This window comes from Echinops telfairi, unplaced genomic scaffold, assembly GCF_000313985.2.
Source record: "Echinops telfairi isolate 266 unplaced genomic scaffold, ASM31398v2 ScPeMD7_70;HRSCAF=299, whole genome shotgun sequence".
Classification (NCBI taxonomy): domain Eukaryota; kingdom Metazoa; phylum Chordata; class Mammalia; order Afrosoricida; family Tenrecidae; genus Echinops; species Echinops telfairi.
The window spans coordinates 3642611-3664448 of NW_022103968.1; the positions used below are offsets into that span (position 1 = coordinate 3642611).

General features: G+C 54.9%; 1 long non-coding RNA gene across 1 annotated transcript; it reads right to left on the reverse strand.

Moving 5' to 3' along the window:
* Positions 1-15780: 15780 nt before the first annotated feature.
* LOC123521829 lies at positions 15781-20263 on the reverse strand. Its single transcript, XR_006680163.1, has 2 exons — positions 19838-20263; positions 15781-16110 (listed from the first exon to the last, which is right to left on the reverse strand). It is a non-coding gene; the product is annotated as an uncharacterized LOC123521829 (long non-coding RNA).
* Between the last annotated feature and the right edge of the window lie 1575 nt (positions 20264-21838).

Sequence of the window (21838 nt, forward strand, 5' to 3'; positions counted from 1 at the left end):
CACCTCCACCTCCTCCTCTACCACCTCCACCACCACCCCAAGGATTTCCAAAGCTTTTAATTTCCAGGAGTGACAGCTTCATGTGTCTCCCGCAGAACAACTGCTGGCTTAGAACCACCTACCTTATGATTGGCAGCCCAATTGATACACAACCCCCTACGCCACCAGGGCCCAGTCTTTTTTAATCCCCTATTCCATTCACGGCCCATAGAGACCCTATAGGGCAGCAGCACTGTCGCTGTGCATTCTGAGACTGTAACCCTGTATGGGAGTAGAAAGTCTCATCCTTCTCCCATGGGAGAGCTGGTGGTTTTCAATGTCTGACCTTGCAGCTCAATAAGTCAGCACTCCACCACTGGGGCTGCGGTCAGAACTGGCTTGGGGATGGTGGGTTTGGAGTTTTGCTTTTATTCCACTGTCAAGAATCCTCTCCCGTGCCCCACACAAAACAAGGGTGGGTTTCTGCCATTCCCACCCTCATGTCTGCTCGGGACAACCTTGGGTGGCTGATCCCGACTCCTGGGGCCCGCCCATGTGCTGGGGAGAGCTGTGCTCCCAGAGGGTCCCGGTGGCTGATAATTTGAAGAAAGACGACCAGGACTTTCTTCTGAGGCACCTTTTGGGTTCGAGCCAGATGCTCCTCTGTGGGCACCGCTCCTTCGGCCCAGAGCAGCCACCGAAGGCCGAGAACTGCAGATGAAGGCAAAGGAAAGGAGAGGCGGGGGCTTTGGGGGGGGGGGTGTCAGCGACGTGCTGCTGCTCTTCCAAATCATCCTTGGTCTGGCCTCCTTCGCGCCCCCGTGGCCTGATTCCTGGGGCCACCTGGAGCTCTTTTCAGGGTGTCTTGGCGAGGCTTCCGCCAAGTTGTGGGCACAAGGATAGTGGCTCTGAGGCTTGGAGGGACGGAGCAGAGGCCAGGCTGTCCCCCACCCCACCTTCTTGTCCTCTCATGTGACCATCACGCACCCAGTCCTGGGAGTCATCCCGCGCATGTGCCCTTGGGAGTCTCCCTTCCTTCCTCCCCCATCCCTCAGGAGACCCTCGGTCTCCTGACTCCCCCACCCTCCTGACTCCCCCACTCCCACTGTCTTATGGGTCCTCCTGCCAACTCTCACCGTCATCACTCTCCAAACGGGCAGCCTTCGGTCCTTGGGTGGGTTTCATGGTGGGGGGGGGGGTTGTCAGGTGCTGTTGAGTCCACCCCACGAGCCACAGAAGGTGCCACGCCATCGTCCCACGCCTGGATCTGTTGGAGCCCCTGGTGGCAGCCACGGTGTTGGTCCATCTTCTGGGAGACTGGCTCTCCACTCTACCCTGTCCGTTCTCCAGGGACTGGTCTCCACTGACCGCATGTGTAGGAATTCCTTGCTAGGGGAAAAATAGACTGTGAGAGCAGCTCAGGCCAGTTGGAGGGAAGAACAAGGCGGGACACACTTGTCCTGGACTTCACGGGTGTCCACAAAGAGCCACCGGGGAGGCCGGTGACACAGAGACAAAGGGGCTGGTGACAGGCTGGTGAATGCAGTAGAGGGAGGGGAAAACGGACAACCAGCCTTGGCCTGGTCTAAAGAATCACATCCCTGAGGGGTCCACACTGCCCACTTATGAGTGTGTGTGCTACCAGACAAGGGTGGCGCCGCGTAGCATGACTCACTAGGACAATCGCCTACACCCCACTCTGATGAATAGCAACAGGGTCCTAAAAGATCAGATGTGAGCAACCATCTGAGGGGCAACAATTGGCCTCTCCCCATTCAGAGGACATGAAGGGCGATGGCAGTTGAGAGACACGTGGGAATAACCAGTCCATTGGACTGATGGACCACGCCAGCCACAGCCTCCACCACCCTGGACCAGAAGAACTAGCTGGTGCCTGGCTACCACTGCCTACTGCTCTGGAAAGGCTCATATGAGAAGGTTCTGGATAGCGTGGGAGGAAATTGTATATCAGAACTCAAAGTCATCAGAGACCCGGCTTACTGGTTGGACAGAGAATGATGGGACCTCCCATTCACCCACCCAAGACCATGACCCTCCCTCCTCAGGTCTGGGACGGAACTCTGTCTTTGCCCCCAGGTAAGACCCATCACTCACTGAAGATCAAAGGGCAGCATCTGCCCAAGGACGCAGTTCCGAGGGTCGGGAAGGAGGAGGGGTGGGAGCAGGAAGCACAGGGAGGAGGCGGGCAGTGTGACAGAACCTGGAGGGTACGTGACAATAAAGGGGTTGAATCGGGAGGTATATGAATTGTTCAATGTAAAACCATGATCTTCCCTGTAAACCTTGATGAGGACACAATTAAAAGTTTTGATAAATAAAGGATAAAATAATGTAGAAAATGCTGCTGGAAGAATGTTCCCTAGGGGGATCCCCATGAACCGGAAGAAGGCACAGCACACCCAGGTAGATCCCTGTAAACAAGCCGGATGGAGCCAAGCCTCTGGGAAGAGGTCAGCCGTAAACATTTCCACAAAAAACATATTCATAAGGTATCTGTGTTGACCTTGAGACTCGAGTGTTTGAGTCTGGGTCCCAAAAAACGACGACTGGCCAAAACCAGTCACCCCAAACCGGTCTGCCACCATGGGGGGAGCGAAAGCTGAGAGGCAGTGGTATCCATCAGCGTCTACGGGTTGATTGGCAGGATGAGGAGTGCTCGGCTGAGATCGGCCACAGGTGACGGTCTTGGGGAAGGAGGAGCGGGGGCTCCTCCACGGACCACCGAAAGAACACAGACGAGACTTTGGAGAACAGAAGCCAAGTGTTCCCCCCAAGCCAGGCTGGTGAGGCTTTGGCTCGTTCCCTCTGGAGAGACTGGTTGCAGGAAGGGAGGGACGGGCGCCATGCTGGGGGGAGCAGAGGGAGGGAGAGCAGGGAGGGTCCCTCCTGGGAGGGTTGGCTGACACAGTGGCTGTGACCATGGACTACAGCATGTGGGGGATTGTGAGGCGGGCACAGGACCCGCAGCATTTTGTTCTGTGGTCTCTGGAGGGGCTGTGCTTCAGGACCAACTCTGCCCGCCTAACGACAAAGCCGGCGCTCCAAGCTGGTCCGGATCTCCTAGGACAGGGAAGCTGGCTGGGTGGCTCCCGGCAGGAGGCAGCCCGTCTCTCCAGAACACAGCTTGGCAAGGGGCAGCCGTTCCGTCCTTTTGAGGACGCAGGTCTGGGAATCACAGTGGACTCTGTCCCCGGGGGGCGGGGGTTGTGGGTTGTGGGGGGAGTTATGCAACGGCAGACCTCACCTCACTTTAGCTCGCCTCACAGACATGGCACCCTTCAGCAGATTGAAGGTTTGTGACCACCCTGCGTCTGGCCAGTCTGCGAGATGCCAATTCTACAACAGCTCGCCTCCCCAGCTGCCTCCGAGTCACACGTGGGCCACCATCAAGGGATCATACCCCTGTCCGTCCCGCTGCCATGCAATGATGGAGTGCAAACGTGACTTCAGGGTGCTCTGGGAAAGCCCCAAAGCTGTGTGGCCATGTTGGCTTTGTTCGATGGTCTACAGCCGCACCAACCAAGACTTCAAGGTCAACCACTGTCCTGGTCCACATCCCGCCTCTCTGGCTGGGAGGAGAAACTGCAGGCTTGTTGCTTGTAATGGTGTCACCAGAACAGATAAATGAGGGCTGTGTCCCGTGAAGACCGGCCTCGTCCTGAGGACCATCAGCCCCCCTATCTCATCGGGGGGAGCAGGCAACATGAGCAGAGAGTGGGGTCTGGGTCACTATGTACAGGCGATAGCCTTCTTTGTACCGCTTTCCCCAGAGGCCACCTGGTCTAAAGAGGAGGTCAGACTCCCCGAGGAGTGCAGGCTGGGGGCTGGCAGCCCAGGCTCCTTTCCACAGGGGCAGGTATACCTGCAGGCTCAAACCAGAACGGGGGAACTCGGTCCAAACACCACCACCCTGACTACCTGTGCTGCCGGGGCCCTGCCACCCACCCCACCCAATCACGAAGCGTTCACACAAAAGCCAGAAAACAAAAACAGGCTGGGAGGAAATAGGTGTCCTGAAGGTAAACAAAGCTATCCGCCCAGCGAACACCCTCCCTCCCACAGCCGCAGCATTTGATCAGGCGTTTTAAAAGACAGTCCTCCTCGCAAATACCGTTAAACTGTGTGTTCAGTTCGGCTCGTCTACTGGTGTGAAATTTTAATCAAAAAACTAGGGCTCATTCAAAAAAGAAATTAGTGGGGAAACTTTGCTCCTCGCTCATCAGTGAGAACTGACTTAGTTATGCAAATTACTGCTATGAATATTAAACCACTGATGAAAGGTTTTTAATGAAGGGAGCTTTTGTTTGGGAAATGCAAGAGTATATGCTTTAATTTCTTGCTAATTTACTGCTCTTTGATAATGTTCACATTTTCCCCAAAGTGCCTCTGCTGATAGGTTTAATACAGTGAGCAGAAGTGCAGGCCAACAATGCCGTCTTTGACAGGCCTCCCCTGTGTCACTATCGCCTGTGATTTGCACCCTCTTATGCACAATTCTATTAGGGAGAATTTTGTCTACAGGGTTTTCCCTGAAATGAATTCTCATTTTAATGTTAGCCTCCTGCCGTTTTTAATTTTTAATCTGTAATATGAAATTGCAAATTTTACAAACATCATTTGAAAAAGCCACTAGGACAGAGCCGAATGCCAAAGTTTACATATTGCCTAATTAGACTGTTATGAGAGGCAGCTCATCAGTGTCATGCCAAAGATCATCAAAAAATCCAATTACTAATTTGAAAAACACATATATTTATAGGTTCATTTCGCTTCATTTGCATCCGGTTAGCTCCATGGTTGTCTGAAAGTTGGCCTGTGGCCAGACGCGTGGGGTTTGACAGGAGCGGCAGCCCTGGACTGACCAGGGTCCAGTAAGCGAGGGAGACCGTCCCACCCAGCAAGCTCCACTTCACAGGAACTCTGAGACAAACCTTCTGGAAAGAGAAAGAGCCACCACCACCCCACCACCACCCACCCCGTGCATTCCCCGGGAGGCTAGGTTCCTGGGGGTCGGGGCCCCAGCCTTCTCGGGAGAATTAAGAGTAAGCAGAGAAGGCCGGGGCAGCAGGCAATGGTGAGCCAGGGGCTGTGGACCTGACTCTGGGTGAGTCTGGAGAAAGAGAAGCAGTTTCTTAAAAGTTTGTGATTATACGACATGGCGGCCCAGAGAAAAGTCCAGAGAGCCGTGTGAGCTGGGTACCCCCTGGGCCCTTGCCGGCCTTTAGCATTCAGCTTGGTGGGGACCACCACCCACCCCGGCCCACCTCCCACCCTGCTGTGAGAACAGGGAGCAAATCTTGCTCAGCACCGCCTTTCCGAGGGAAAACGCGGTGGAGTCTTGGCAGTGGTGATGCCGTGGTTAAACCATCCTGCTGCGAACCATCCACTGAAGATCAAAGGGCAGCACCTGCCAAGGACGCAGTTCTGGGTCGGGAAGGAGGAGGGGTGGGAGCAGGGAGCACAGGGAGGAGGCGGGCCGCGTGGCGGAACATGGAGGGTACGTGACAATAAAGGGGTTGAATCGGGAGGTATATGAATTGTTCAATGTAAAACCATGATCTTCCCCCCATGAACTCATTCTCCTCTGTCCTGCGGGGTCCCTGTGAGTCAGAATTGACTGGACCACAGTGGACCTTTTTTGCCCCCTTTGTGCGCTTTATGAGGAGCCTTGGTGGCTCAGTGATGAAGCTCAGTGATGGACACCTGGGAGAAAGGCCCGACCCAGCCGCCGGCCGCCTTACACATGGCAACCTTGGAAACACACACAAAAAACCCCACACAAACTCGCTGCCATCGAGTCAGCGCTGACGCACGGCGACCCTCCTGTGGGTTTCCAACATTATAACTGTTTACGGGAGCAGACAGCCCCATGGGGCGGTTCGAGTCTGTTCTCTGTGCCTAGGTTCACAGAGGAAAAACAATTACTCAGCGCCCAGCCCACACACTCCCACCCAGGGAATAAGAAATGTTTGTATCCCAGCCCGTCGTGCAGGATAAAGTGTAGGGATCTGCTGTTGCAGCCCCGCTGGGTCACCCCAATGCCTGTCTCCCGGGAGGACGGGGAATCACCCACTGTTGGGAACACTGTCTTACAGGGTCACTATGAGCCAGACCACCTAGGCTGCAGTCTGAGTGTGGCTTGAGTTTTTGTCTATCAGAACAAACAAACCAAAGTGTTTCCAGGCATAAAATAGCACTGTCATGCCTAAAAAGTGCCATCGGTGGCCAGGGCTCGCCTTTCCTGTGGCCCAGAACATGACCTGAGCAATTACTGGCCATGTGGGCCAGGATGCAACCAACCCTCACGCGTACCGTTGGCTTGTAAACGGACTGGCAAGTCTCTTAGCCTCTATTCATTTCAAAATTCCATCTCTCACCTCTCTCTCCCTCCTCTCTCTCTCACCACCTCTCTCCTCCCTTTCTCTAACTTCTCACCTCCCTCTGCCAGATCTCTTCAACTGAATTTTCTCTTCAAGAAGCCGGGTCCTGGTCCTCTTCCGCCAAGATGGAGGTCCGGGCAGGCACACTGCGCCACGTCTCTGTAACTGAGATCGGAGAACCCTGGTGTGGCCGATGGGATGAGAGGCTGACTTCAGGGGAGAGGACAGCGAAGTGGGTCGAGTGCTTGGGGAAGGAGCTGAGTAGGAGAGGAGAGAGGAGGGTGGCTTGTCAACAGGCCTGACGCAAGGAGCCCATAACCGGTTTGCTTGGGGGGCCTGCACAAGCACCCACACTGGTGGCTGATGAGTCCTAACTCCTTCCCCACACCTTCCTGGTGACCAGAGGAGTGGCCAGACTCCACCCTGACCCACCCACCAGCCGACTGCACAGCCCGGCATAGCCCCTGCTCTGCCAAGGTTGGAGCCAAGCCCCTATAGGTTGACTGGGTCTCAGGTGTGTCACCCCCACACCTGGACATGCGTGAGCTCTGCTCATCAGAGAGGCAGGAGGCTCAGTGCTGGACAAGTGGCCTGTCACCAGCCACCCTGGTCAGCAGGAACTCCTTCCATAGCCACCCCCACTTGTCCCCAGCTGCCCTCCGGGCCTGAGAGAGTTCCCTTTCTGAGAACCAGCATGCTGACCCCAGCCACCATATGAGCCTGCACACACTACTTCCCCTTGTGGTAGCCCCATAATCTGGTGTCCACTTGCGGAGGGATGGAGTCTAGCATGTAGATTGAGTCACAGCTTGGTGACCTTATATGGAGGCACCACGGAGATCAATAACTCACTGGAGGCCAGATACAAACAGACTATGCTTCATCCTCCTGCTGACAAGACGCATGGAGCGACCCTAGAACCCTGGAGCTGGAGGAGCCGCGTGGAGACCCCTGCCAGCGCTGAGATGCTTCCACCGCCACTGGATCCAGAAGACGTCCCACCCACTGGCCTGTGATCTTCCTGTATTCAGGGTCATTGCATGTGTTGCGTGACTCTGAAGAGGAATTTATAGATTGGTATCGGACATATGGGCTAATATCAGACTTATGGACTTGATCTGGACTGGACTGGGATGTTTTCTCAATATACAATTGCTCTTTTTATATAAAGTTCTCTATTACATGCATAGGGAGTGTCTATGCATTTGTTTCTCTAGTTAACCAACCTGGACTAACACAGAGCTTCAGTCCCTCTCCTGAGATAACACGAGGCTGGCTGAGTCCGTCTAAGGCAGGCTTCCCAAGCCGGTCACCCCTACCCAACCTATAAGACATACCTAACGTGGTGCCAGCCACACCAGGCACCCGGCCCCCCACCAGTCCCCCCTCTCTGGGCGCTGTCTCTGCCCCAGCATTCTCCTCTCCTTCTTGATCTGCTTCTCCTCCCTGGTTTCTATCCTTTCTTCATCTGCTTGCCTTTTTCTCTCTGCCCTTCTTTCACCTTCGTCTGCGCCGAGTTTTTTGTTGACTCTTCTCTGTCCATTTCCCACCCCCACACCTTACTTTTGCCTCGTGTGTTTTCCCCTTTCCTCCCCCCCTATCTTTTCTTTCCATTCCTCTCCCGTTTCCTTTGCAGTTATTAAAGTCCCCTTACTTTCAGACGCGTGCCTGCATGTCTCCTTTTTCTTATCTTTAATTATTGTCTTTTGGGGCCATTGCTCGTCTTGTTTGTTCTGGTTGTTGCTGCTTTACCATAAAGTCTCACCTGACCGTAGACCAAAACCGTGCCCACCTGCATCTCCTGTGCCACATCACATGGAGAAGGTCGCTGCCCACTCACACGCCACCTGATCAGTGACAGGAGGTTGAAAATACCTGGTCAACCGGCCCTCAATTTCACTGTGCGAACATCACATGGACTCACATTCTCTCTCCCATTCGCCAGGATGTGGGACTCACAAACATGCAGCCATCAATTAAACGCAATTCCAACAACAGAACAATGTCTGAGATACAACAGGTGGGTGCAGTCCACACCAAGGAACGTGGTAGAGTGGCTGGAAAAGCAATATGCAGAAGCGGGCACCGATCGCAATGAACGGCACATAACCACACACCCCCATCCAGGGGGAAGAACAACAGAAACCAGAGGGGAAAGTAGATAGCGGTCAGTGTGAGATCTGAAAATAATTAACAATCTACAATCTATCAAGGGGCCACAAGGGTTGGAGTGGGGAAGGAGTGAGGAAAAAAGAGGAGCTGATCCCAAGGGATCAATGGAAAGTAAATGTCTAGAAAAGAATGATGGAATATATGTATGAATATGTTGGACACAATTGATGTATGGTTTGTAACCAGAGTTGTAAGAGCCCCCAACAAAATGATTAAAAAATAAATAAAACAAGAACAAAACTTCAACAAAACAAGAACTTCAACAACAACAACAAAAACAATGTGCAGAGCCAGAAGACCTTTCTTAGGAAGTGAGGCATTGGAATTGCCCAGTAAAGAGTTTAAAAGAATGGTATTTCATCTCCTTCAATCAGCTAAATCTCTCAATATTAATGTTCTAAAGGAAAAATCATCAACATCTGTAGAAAGCCTAAAAACCATGTGATGTACCATCAGGAGGAATAATGTATGTGAAATCAGAATTCCAGAACTGGAAGAAACGATAAAATGCACAGAGGACATGGTAAAAGAGCTGGAGGAGAAGTTTCCGAACACCGTTAAAGATGTACACATTCAAGAAGAGGAACAAGCCCCAAACAGTCTGGATCCCACAGGAAGCTCACCGCAACGTATCACAGCGACACTTTCCAGGCCCAAAGACAAGGAAGCGCGCTCAGGACAAACGTGAGGTCACCTACATAGGTGAACCGATGAGGGCAAGCGCTGGTTTCTAAGGAGAAAGCACACGCAAGAAGGCAGTGGGATGACATGCAGGAAACGCTGGGGAAAAGGTTCCTTAAAACAGGATGCTAAAATCAGGGCATTTTTCAGATAGTAAAGGAATTTGCTAAAACCAGACCAATCTTACAAGAAACACTAAGGGGAACTCTTTAGATGGAGAATAGTAGCCAACAACCTGAGGTTCATAAACATGACACCACTCAGAAGCCAAACATCCAAAGAAATAGATTTTTTTTTTAAATAACCACAAATAAAAAATTAAATGGGCAGCATCACAACTGATATAAAAAGAATAGAGTACCATGAAGGACTATACTTCAAGAAATTTGAAACCCAGGAGAAATGGACAAAGTTCTAGAAACACACTACCTACCCACACTAGCACTGCCTGAAGCAGTAAACCTTAACCGACTCATAGCAAACGAAGAAGTGGATCAGGTTGTTGAAATGCTCCCAACAAAGATAACCAGATGGCTTCCCTGGTGAATTCTATCAAACCTTCAGGTAAGAGCTGGCACCAGTTCTACTCAGAGTCTTTAGAGTGAAGAAGAGCATAAGGAAACCAAAAAAAATTAAGTAAAAGCAATTCATTTGATGAAGTGGGTATAACAGAGATGATCACTGAAAAAGAAAAGTGTTGAGCAAAATCCTTCATGAACATAGATGTAAAATTTCTCAACAATGTCTTAGCCCACAGAATTCAATAATTTTTTTAAATCATGACCAAGTAGGATTCATACTAGGTATGCAAGGATGGTTTGATGTTAGGAAAAATAAAAATCCCTAATGTATCCTTCGCATAAATAAACCAAAGGAAAAGAGCCACCGTGTCGTGTCAATGTCTGGAGCGTGTAACTCGGTGTACACCCCAGGCCATGCTCTGAGCAAGGACACCCCGCTCCCTCCGTGGGTGACCCTGTGCTTCCAGTGGTCTGCTGGATACACTCACCTGGGTGGTGTAGGTTCAATTGCATCAGGTGGGGAGCATTGTCCTGTGCAGCTTTGGACAGGTGACTCTCCTCTCTATACCTCTGTTTCACACTTGTATCTCTTTATTCTTCATCCAAAAAGCCATTTATCTGAACATATTAAAATGGGGGTGTGCTTTGGGTGGGGTGGGAGGGAGGAAGCTGATCCAGTCTTTTCAGCCTTCCCCGGCAGTACTTCAGGAGAATCTGGGTGCTTGCTGGAGCACCCTGGGCCTCCTATAGTTGGGTACCACAGCGGGATGACTCTTAAGACCCTGTGCAGTTTTTCACTCACTGGGCCCTGGGGCTGCAGGCCAACGCTCATCCGTCAGCCCAGGCCACTTGCTTTCCTAGGCTGAAGCTGCCCAATGGTGGTGTTGGCCCTCACCCAGGGGTCATGATGCCAGGCCTGTGACCCCCTAGACTCCCTCTGGGAGGAAGCTGCCCTCCTTACCGAGCCTGGCCATTCACCCATCCTCATCCCACCGGGTCATCATGATCAGGCCTGGACAGTCCCCACAGCCTCCTCTCAGCGTCTGGGCTGCCTCCCTTCTCCCCCGCATCCTCCCCATTTGAGCTGTGGACTGCACTTCTCTGGCCCATGGAGACCCTCTACGATAGCTGATAGTGGTGGCTGGCTGATTGCTTTTGGTGTTCCTAATGGCAGTGAGCTGAACCCTGGGTGGGCCTTAGTTTCTCGCAAAAAAAGAACACAGGAGCAAATGTTCCCTCACCCAACAGAGGCCTGGGGAGCGGCTGGTGAGATCACTTTCTGTGTTTACGGCTCGGTGCACGTGCCCTAAGGATGAAGAGAAGAGTCCCAAGCAGCTCTGTGGTCATCTGAGCTTCCCTCGCCTGCCAACTCCGGGCCCACCGTCAGGAGGGGCTTCCTGCTGAAAAGTCAGGGAGGCCTGGGCTCCCCCTCCAGACACACGTGGGACCCCTGCTCCTTGGTGTCTCACACAGGGGCCTGGTGCTTCAGCAATGAAACACTGATTTTTTCACAACCAAGATGTGCAGGGTTCAAACCCTCCTGAGAAAGATGCGGCAGTTGGCGTCTCTAAGATCATACCCTCAGACACCCTACGGAGCAGTTCTACTCCGTCCTGTAGGCTCACTGAGAATAAAAATCTACCCCAGGGCGGTACATTGGAGCACCCTGGAGTCCTGGTAGCCCAGTAGTCAAGCACTTGGCTGCTGACCAAAAGGTCAGTGGTTTGAACCCACCCACCGCTCTATGGGAGGGAGGGCAGTCTGCCTCCTTAAAAGATTTATAGCCCCGAAACCCTCTGGGCCTGTGCTTCTCTGTCCGACAGGGTTGCCATGAGTCAGAATTCAACTGGACGGTGGGTTGGTATAGCAACACACATACGAGGGGCTTCACAAAGTTCTAGGGGCGAGGGGAGGACCGGAATGGGAGATCATGGAATTTCCCCAGGAAGTTTTTTGAAGCCCCTCCCCTCCCCAAAAGTACATGTACCTCTTTCCCACAGGTGTTCATCTTCTTGGAGCTGGGTTTGCCAAGTTTGCCCCAAACCCAGCCTTGAGCTCTTGAGACACCCTCTCCAGGAGAGGGGCTAGAGGACTTGGGGAGTTGCCGGCAGCCCCCCACACTCCCCTCCAGAGATGCCTGTGCTCAGACAGGCCCCTGGGCTCCAGAACACAGGACAGTGATGGGGAGCGGGCCTTCAGACCACGGCAGTGGATGGCGTTGTCGGTCTGGGGGACCCCTTCGAGACCCCGAGGACTGGGAGGTGCTGGGGCCTTGGAGAAGTTGCGTCAATTGGCAATCGTGTTGGAAAACTTGGTGGTCGTGTCGTGGTTCATGTTGGGGTCAACTTGGCTCACGGATGACTCTGGCTCAGCACACACTGGACTGACTGCTCACGCACAATCTACTAGCAGCGCCAGCCCAGGAGAGCTTGCCCAGCGGGTGGCACTCTGGTGAAACACACTCCTTTGCTTGCTCTCAGTGCTGATGCCTGCCTGTGGGCTCCATCCGCCCCTGCAGCTACATGAGGCAGATGCCGCCTCCGGGTGGACAAGGGCCATTTTCGTGTGTGTGTGTGTGCGTGTGTGTGTGTGTGTGTGTGTGTGTGTGTGTGTGTGTGTGTACTCAGGCACAAAAAGTTTGCTCTGCCCTGGAAGGCCCCTGGACCAATCGGGTAAGCTCCTCTGAGGCCAGGACGTGCGCGGTCATCATGGCCGTTCCCACTCCAGTTATTGCACCGCAGGTATTTGCCAACTGCCATGTGTGGGTGACCTCCCATGTCCTTTCTGAAGCCCTGAGTGTCAGCAGACCCTTGGGCACAACCATGACCCCTGCCTTGGGTTCCCCCTCTCTGCCCACCCCCATGCCCATCTTTGTCTTCCCCGTGTCCTCTAAGAGTATAATAAACGGTCTCTTTAAACAACCAAAAAGAAAAATAAATATTCCTTCTCATTCCATTCCCTTCTCCCCAGGTATTTTCTTTTTTTAAAAAAAATCATTTTATTGGGGGCTCACACAACTCTTATCATAGTCCATACATACATCAATTGTATAAAGCACATTTGTACATTCGTTACCCTCATCATTCTCAAAACATTCCCTTCTCCCCAGGTATTTCCAAGCTCACACACACACCCACACACTCACTCATCTTGACTGGCTTGGCCTCTCCAGAGAAGCCAGCCTGAGAGGGCCGTGCCCGCTGAAGGCTGAAGGCGCACACACACCTTACCTTCTAGATGAGTCTGACTCACCGTGGCCCCACACAGGGCTCCCAGGGCTGTGAATCTCTCTAGGAGCAGACAGCCTCATCTTTCTCCCGAGGAGCAGCTGGAGGGGCTGAACCGATGACCTTGGGGGTCATACTCTGAGGTTCACCCGCTAGGACCACCTGGTCTCCTTTCATCTTACCTCCTGACCCAGGGAGGCCGTCCCACCGTCTATGCCCACAGGGATGAGTGCAGACGTGTCTTGGCACTGCTCTCCATCGCAGCAAGCTGGCATCGCCAAAGGCTGGTCAGCCATCGAGCTGGTGAAGGGGGCGTGGCGCTCCCGTTGGCACAGAACTCTGGCTTGCTCCCCTGTTGTGGGCTTGGGGTGGGTGGGGGTGTCCGACTGAGCCAGCGAGAGAAAGCCCTGGGTGCAGTCACCCATGAAATGGACCCTGGGTTTCATGATTTAATCTCGGAGCTGCAGAACATCTGGCTTGTGGGCTGTCTAAGGATCATTGACATCAATACCAGTGACCATCACACACCTCACCAGAGAGAAGAGGCTCCAGCCATCACAAGAGGGGTGAGCTAGCGAACACTTGGCCAAATACAGCAGGCTGGTACTTTAAGCTGCTCATTTTGTGTGGCCTGCAGACAGCCCTCAGCAGGTGAAAGGGTTCCCTGCCCCCCATTTGCTCGGCATATCCCCAAATCCCCATGGGAACCGTCTGTCAACAAGACAGGACCATTTTCCACGGGAGCCCTGGGGACGTGGTGGTTATGCGTTGGGCCGCAATCCGCATGGTCGGCAGTTCAAAACCACTGGCAGCTCACAGGGAGAAAGACGGGCTTTCTCCTGGCGTCAACAGCGACATACCGGGAACCCAGCGGGGGTTCTTGTGGGTCGGCATGGACTCCGTGGCAGTGAGTTACTGCTAGCATGTAAGATATCAAGTCTCCACACTGCCCACCTTTGGAGAAAGGACGGCGTGTCTCCAGGCCAGCGCCCACCCCACCCCCTCACCGGACACCACCCACAGTGCAGTGTCTCACCACAGGTGGATGCCAGGGGAGTGTCTCACTGCCTGGAGACTGGACAGCCACCACCTCGGGGCGTGGGCGTGAGGGTTCTGTCATGTTACTTATTGAAGCGCGTCTCCCCCAGAAATGTGTCTGTCCTGCTGGGTGGGCCAGGACCGCACAGTCTGTGATCTGGGGTGGTTGCATTGCGTGTGGTGACACCTAACCTCAGTGCTGTGGGGGCAGGGGACACTTGTGAGGCTAGTGAGACGGAGCGGATGGGTTGTGGTCTAGTCCGTTGTTTCTGGGGCCTAAAAGGCATGACCCTGGCGGGCAGAGATGGAACCAACCTCCTGCCACCGAGGAAGATGGGTTGGGAGCTGGGCAGGCCCCGTGCACCCAGAGTCTCTGCTCTGGGACCCTCCTCGGACCAGGAGAGGCAGAGAGAGGACGCCTTCCCGGGGAGCCGTCGCCCCAAATTCAGGGTCCCAGCCTCTTGCTCACCCTGAGGGCGAATGCGTTTGTTCAAGCCGTCCGTTGGGCCTGTGTGTCTGCGCCCGGCAGACAAAACTACCCCACAGGCTCTCCATCCGGGCTGCGCCCAGGTGGAATGTTACTAAGTCAAAGACTCTCAGGACGCCAGCCTGGGGAGCCCTGGTGGCTGGTGGGTCACTCATCGGGCTGTTGAGCGCAAGGTCAGCAGTTCAAAACGGTCCGCCGCTCCAGGGAAGAGACAGGGCTTGCCACTCTCTCAAGAGCGCCAGTCTGAGGCCCATGGGCACCATTCTACACCTCAAGGATGGTGAGGTGGTCTTTCCCTGGGTTTTTAGATTGGGTGGGCTCCTTGGGCAGTGGGGATGTCCATGGGGTTGGCCACTGACCCGAAAGGCTAGTGGCTAGAGTCCACCCGGAGGGGCCTTGCTAGGAAGGCCAGCAGCTCCACCTCTGAAAGACTGCCGTCACCTGAAACGCCGTGACATGGAGGTTCCGCTCAGTGACAGACTTCGCAGTGGGTTTGGGTTGGGGGACGGTGGATTTGGGGGAGGTGTTTCATGCGTCCCAGGGTACGCTGGGGTGGTGCCAGGGCTGAGGGGTGCTGAGCTGGCTGCACCTGCTCCCTGAAACTGCTCCACTCTTCCTGCTGCCCCTCTATCCTTCATGGGCCCTGGCCCAGACAGCAGGGGCAGCAAGGGTACAAGGGGGGGGGGGGTAAGACCTGCTCTTGTGAGGTCCATCACCGGGTGTCAGTAGGCCAGGGGCTAGAGTAACAAAAACCGTGGTCTGAACTTCCCGGCAGCACCTGCGGCCGCCTTAGTCCAGCTCAAGCAGGCCCTCCCTCTGAGGCCCTGGTTCTCTGTCTTTGGAGAAAGTCACCCACTGCCCACCCGGGGTGAGTCTTCTGTAGCCTGGTCTGCCAGGAGCAGGATTGATTCTCCTTGCCACGGCCCACCCACTCAAGCTCCCCACGGGTCAAAGGGCTGGCCACCTGCTTCTGACAAACCAAGTCGCTGAAACCCTGATGGCATCCCCAGGTCTCCTGGGTTGCCCATGGTGCCCGCCAGGAGCTGGGGTTCACTCCACAGCAGTTGGTGCTTCCCAGAGTGCCCCGGGCACCGCCCCCTGTCTCACCATCACCTCACTGCTCCAGGGTAGAAGGGCTCAAACACCTGGCCATTGAGACCCCTTGCTGCCTTAAAAGTGAAGGACCACGGGGTTGGGATTAGGAGGTGGGGGAGATAGGGGAGAAGGGGGGGTGCCTGCTGTGTCTATGCATCACGCTTCATTTGAAACGGAGAAATGTTTTGATATGTTTATGAATCCATTTCAAAACAGTGGGTGGACCAGGTTACTGTGGGCACAAACGATACAGGAAAAGTGGCCATCGTCACCGTCCCCCAAACCGCAGAGCCACGGGGGCAGCACGGCACTGTTCCACCTGTGCTGATGCTGCAAATCCACGTCCGGAGCTTGGCTGGCTTCATCCATCCCGGAGTCGGGATCGAGCCCTGGTGGCTTGAGCCTGGTAAACGGCATTGCGACCCTCACTCCCCACGGCCGGGCTCAGCATGGTGCCTTTCGGGCGGGCTCAGAGCACAAGCCCCCGCAGGGTCTGGAAAACAGAAAACCTTCCAGCGGCATTATCTTTCAGGAAGATGATGGGTTTGGGGAAGTCAAATCCTTTGCCCAGCACTCGGCCCTCAGGCCTTTGCCACGGTTGCTTTTACAAGCCGGGGGGTCGGGCCCCCTGCTGCCCCACCCCCACCACAAACTTGCCAACATACACAGGGCTAGTGAGGGCCAGTCGCAGGACTTGCCCTAACCCCGCTTCCCAATACATCTGACCAGCTATCTGGGCATTAGCATCTCAGCAGCAATGCCCGCTGTACAGAGACCTAAAACACAAAAAGTCAGTCAACAGGTAGCACCATATAACCAGCATCCGGGCATCGGTCCATCACCCGACTGTAGACCAGCCTCCCCACGTGGGTCCCTGGGGCCCGAGGGCTGCTGTTCCAGCTTCTTGGATTGCAGAAGCAGGGGCAGGCATGGCGTGCATGGCCCTTTCAGGCATCTGGTCCGACCGAGCTAAGAGCCAACATCCTCTTTTGCTTGGCGTGTAAGTAACTTTCGGCTTTCCATCGAGGGGCCAGGTCCCATTCATAGCCACTCCCATCCCGCCGTGACTGGCTTTCCTTCTGGGTGGACCTCAGCTACTGCAGCCGCCTAGACTTCCAGCAGCTTTTGCCGAGCCAGTGCCTCCCCCTCAGTCTACTCCCACAGCTTCTTAGGGACCACCCTCCCCTCATTACCCACAGTCGCACCCCAGGGCACCGGTGCGCGGCAGCTGCGGTGTGGAGGAATGGAGACAACATTGTAGAGGAAAATCAGGACTGAGTAGCAGTGAGCCACAATCATGCAGTCAGGCAAACAGTATCCCCACCCCGACGCTTCTTCCCGAGTTCTGTCACCAATGGGGGGCTCCTCCCTTGCCCCCTGGGGTCGAGTGTGGGTGCACACACCAGAAGACATGTAAGCCAGCCCTTCACGCTTCTCTCGTCTCCCGTTTTTGACTCACATGTTCCCATTGCCCAATCCAACGTTCCATCAAACCATCGCACTGACGGTAAGCAAGTGTTGCTGGAGCAGCCCCGATTGATGCGGCCGCTTCCATGCCTGCTTCCTTTCACAGCACCCGGGAGGACGCTGGCACCTAGGACACTGGCACTTGGGGCGGCGAGCCCCGCCCTGCCCCAGAGGTCGAGCAGCTTTCCGGAACTGGCAGCTTTGAGGCAGGGTCCTGCTCCTCTGGGAACCTCCGCTGTGGGCCCAGCCATCTCTGTCCCTCTCGTCAGTCAACTTAGCAATCCTCATTGGCAGGGGGGGTCTCCTGCATTTTCTAGCATCTGGGTGACATACTGTGAGATAGCCATGCAACTTCGGTGGAGTCACGGACCAGACCTGGGAGAGCGTGCTCCTGATGGGCACCATCATGCCCCACTGACAGAGCTGCGCCCCGCAGATGGTTAGGGGTGGTCGAGTCTGTTCCGACTCACAGCGGGCCCCGTGGGCCACAGAACGAAACGCTGCCCGGTTGCGCCACATCCCCCAAACCGTCCCCATGCTGGTGCCCATTGCTGCAGCCACTGTGTCAATCCATCTCCGAGTCCTCCTCCTCTATTTCACCACGCACGTTATGTCCTTCTTCCTGAGAACATGTCTGTGGTAGGCCGTATTCTCTAGCGAGGAAAACCCAGTGGCAGCAAGTGTCTGTGCAACGAGAGACATGGACGTCCAGAAAACGGCTCATCTTCAGCTGTAGAAGCCGGTAGGTGCAGTCCACTATCCACTCAGGCAGCTCTGAGGGGGCGGGTGAGCCCAGGCTGGGCAGGAACACCCAGGCTGCAACAAAGTCATGTGACTCCAAGGTTGGCAGGTCAGGTGGCAGGCTGCTGACTGCTCTTGGGATCCACAAGCCAATCAGGCGGGCCATTGGCTCTAGTCCAAGAAACTGGAGGTCAAAGAGCCAGATGCAGGATCCAGACCCCCGGTCAGTGTCCACTGAACACATGATGTGGACACAGCTCTTCACTAAGACTGCATGGGGGCTCTAACCAGAGTACACGGTTGCACTCAATCCCAATCTTACAACTGATTGGCTGCTCACAGCTAATCCCATTGTGGAGTTGAGTAACAACATGGGGGATTGGTTGCTAGGCTTTAGTTGCCAGTCCACGGAGAATCCCGGCCCAACCAAGTTGGCCCCAAACCCATCCCCCAAACCCATCACAATGTCCAAAGTACATGAGATGAAGTCCCTCCACTCTTGATTCTGAGCAGCATTCTGGTTGTACTTCCTCCAAGATAGATGTGCTGTTCCTCAGCACACCCATGGAACAGTCTGCTCTGTTCCCTTTCACTGTCACAAGCATAGGAGGCAACTGGACAGACCATGGCCATCCCGACCCAGTTGGCTCGGGCCCCTTCCCCAATGCTCTATGGGGAGACCCCTTAGACTCCTGCCCCTCAGTTATGAAAATCCAGACAGAGGGTCCAGTCTCACTCTCTCCACTTCCCCCATCACCGCAGGGAGGGCGGTGTGCAGATCAGCCTGTCGAGGCCAGGTATCATGACCGTCTTCCACCAGAGTCTTCCCATCCATGGATGCATCCTAGGGCGGCAGCGGTCCACACAGGATGTTGTGTGTCCCTGTGCCTCAGACTGGCATCGCAAACCCAAGAACTCGATGGCCCTCTGAAGACTGTCTAGAGAGCACTGGCCACATGGCCCCAGGACTTGATAGCCCCAATATATGTGTTTCTGTGTAAACCATTTCAATTTCACTCTGCCACTCTCGTGAGCTCCACCTTCCCGACAAGGGCCTTTCTCCCACACCAGCCAAGATATCATGGGTAGTTTCAGATTTCAAGATTATCGCATGTCGTTCAGTCACAGCGGACCCCGACAAAGTCCAAGATCCAGCAAGTACCTGTCCCTCAGATGGAAACATTCCAGTCCCAAATCCCATCAGTTGAGACTGGGTAGGGCCACTCATGGGCCCAGTTTACGCCCCGTGCAAGGGCATTGTACATGAAATTGTCCGCAGCAGCACGCCAGCATCCCATGTACACTGTTTGAAATGAGCCGCCTGAGTGGCCAATGGTACCCGTTCCAATGTTAGCGTCCAATTAATAGCGACCAAAGGGCGGGGCTTACATGCCTTCTGTTATACGAGGTTGGGGAAGCATTGTCTAGCCAGACACAAATACCCCTTCCAATCACGTTGAAGAGACACAAACACTTCATATAAACCTCCTTCAGAAACTCCCATGGTCATTTGAACGTTTCCCAGTCCAGTGGTAGTCACCACCATTAGGGCTTCATGAACCACTTCGGGGAACACTGCCCATGAGGCTCCATCTCTGATGTGGGACAGAAACCTCTCCTCCCCGACAGGTCCCCAGCTGGGGATCCAACGCGGAGACATGGCCCACGCCATGTCAACCCTGGTCCTCATGAACCCGCTGGCCCTTAGCCCCAGGTAATTCTGGGACAGGCTTCTCCTTGCCAACATTGCCTGCTGGCTTTTCTAATTCCTCCTCCCGTGAGAGACCTGAGCCGGCTTGTTTAGGGCCCTTGCCGTGAACAGGGAAGGGTCCCGATTGCTCCGCCGAGACTCTCTGTCAAGGTCCTCTATATTGGCCTCATTTCTTGATAACCTTCTAAGGAGTTCCACTCTGGGCACTGAACCTTGGCTCTTCCTTACTCCCAGCCCACCCTGACCCCCACGCCCCCTTTTCACCACCTTCAATGTTTGCTCGCTTCACGGTCCCCCAACCCTTTGATAATCTGTACCTGCTGGGAGGAAAGAGAGCTCCCTTAAACTCAACTGTTTCTTCATTCCCCTCCAGGGAATCCGTCTTCATTCCCTGCTGTTCTGGCTAAACTTTCCCCTTTGGGAATGGCTCCAGAACTGGAGGGGCTGTGCCCTCTGGCCAGCTGGACTCTGAGCCATGCCCAGACACAGGCCCTTCCCCCACATTCCCTTTTTCCATGGGGGTCCTGGGGCTCGAGCTGGGCCTGGCTCATCCCATGTCTTCACTTGAGCTGTTGCTGTTACCGATATCCCAATGACGCAGAACAGTCTATTTCTCTCCACTCCTCCTGCACCCTGCCAGGCAGCCCCCCAGGAGTTAGCACCCAGCCTGTCTTTACTTCGGGCAGCCCATGGTGCAGCCGCCGCTGCGGCCTGCCAGCCACATGTGACTGGTCAGCAGCCGTGCAGGAATCAAAAGTTTCTCGTACTCACCCCCCACCCGGCACCCTCGTCCCTGGTGCTAGCCCCGTCCTTCCCTTTGAGTCCGGCGTCCTTTTAACTTGTGAGCCCGGCTTCGGACACCCGCAGCGACTGCCCCCCGCCGCCGCGCAGACAGGCTGCTCGCCGTCTGCTTCGCCCGCCCCTCGCCACCGGGATCCAGTTCAGATCTCACAAGTTAAAAGGACACCGTCGTCCGACCCCCAGACTGCCAGAGAGGCTCAGCACTGGCCACAAATTGGGCAGTCCACCCAACACCATCACTTCTGACCTGCTGGCTACAGATGGGGGCCTGCCCTACAATAGCCCCCCAAAAGGCCAGCCACAAGCTCAGGGACATGCCCGTGGGCACCCCAGAAACCCCCAGGCTCCCTCGGCCCTCGGGTTGGCTCATTGGCTGGAAAACTCACACAAAGTGCTCGGCCTCCATTCAGCCCAGCAGACGGCTGAGACGGAGCCGTGTAGCCCCGGGGCCTGGGCATGCTGCCCTCGTGTGTGTGTGTGTGTGTGTGTGTGTGTGTGTGTGTGTGGATGTCTTTCACCAACCAGGAAGCCCGTGGGCCTTCCATGTGCAGGGCCACCCCGGCTTCAGCCCAGAGGCAAGGTGGAGGCCGCGCTGCTTAGGCCACTCCATCGTGCCTCTCCCCAAGGTCAGCTGATGTCAGGCCTGTGGGGTGGGCCCTTGTGGCCGGGCCAGCCTGTCCCTCAGACGCACAGACCCACAGGCGGGGTCTCCTTAAGTCAGGAAGGTACACGGGTGTCAGGTTCCCTTTCAGAAAACACGGACAAACATCAAACTGCTTTGTGACAAGGTAAATGCTGGTCAAGAAATTACCCCACACTCACATACTTAGATACCAAAAAAAACAACCCGTTTCAGAAGGATGCCAAGTCCTTCATCCTTGGCACTGTCCTGTGGACCTCCCTCCGTCCACTAATAACCCAGCTCATGGCGTCCCTCCTTTAAACCACACTGGACTTTTAGATACACTCCCCATGAAATGTCCATAGGCAAGAAGAGAAGGGTACTATTCACGCAGCGGGCCAAGCCAGATGCTTGTCTGATGTGCAGGTTTGCAGACAGGTTACCATGAGCACACGGCCTTTGCTCTTGTCTTAACTGCTAGATTCTCAGAAAGACGCCAGCCGAGAGGAGCCGAAGCTCCGTGTCGGGTCCTCGAGCTCAATCGCCGAGAAGACCAACTAGGCAGCCAATCATGGGCTTGCAGGTAATAGCGTTAAGGTGCTGTTCAGCTGGAGGGGGTGGGTCCATCTCTCACATACCAGGAAACACATTTAAGGAAGTGACACAAACTGGAGTTTCATATTCAGAGCACTGGGAGCCTCCTGCTACCCTCCGTTCTGTCACATCACTTAATCCATTAAAGGCGGCGGCTCGCAGCATTCGAATGACCGGGGCTGGGCAAGAGTGTGGGCGCACTGCGGACTGCCAGAGGACAAGCACATCTGTCTTGGAAGAAGCACAGAGCGCTCCCGAGAAGCCAGGGCGGCGGGACTCTGCCCCGCGTGCCGTGGGGAGC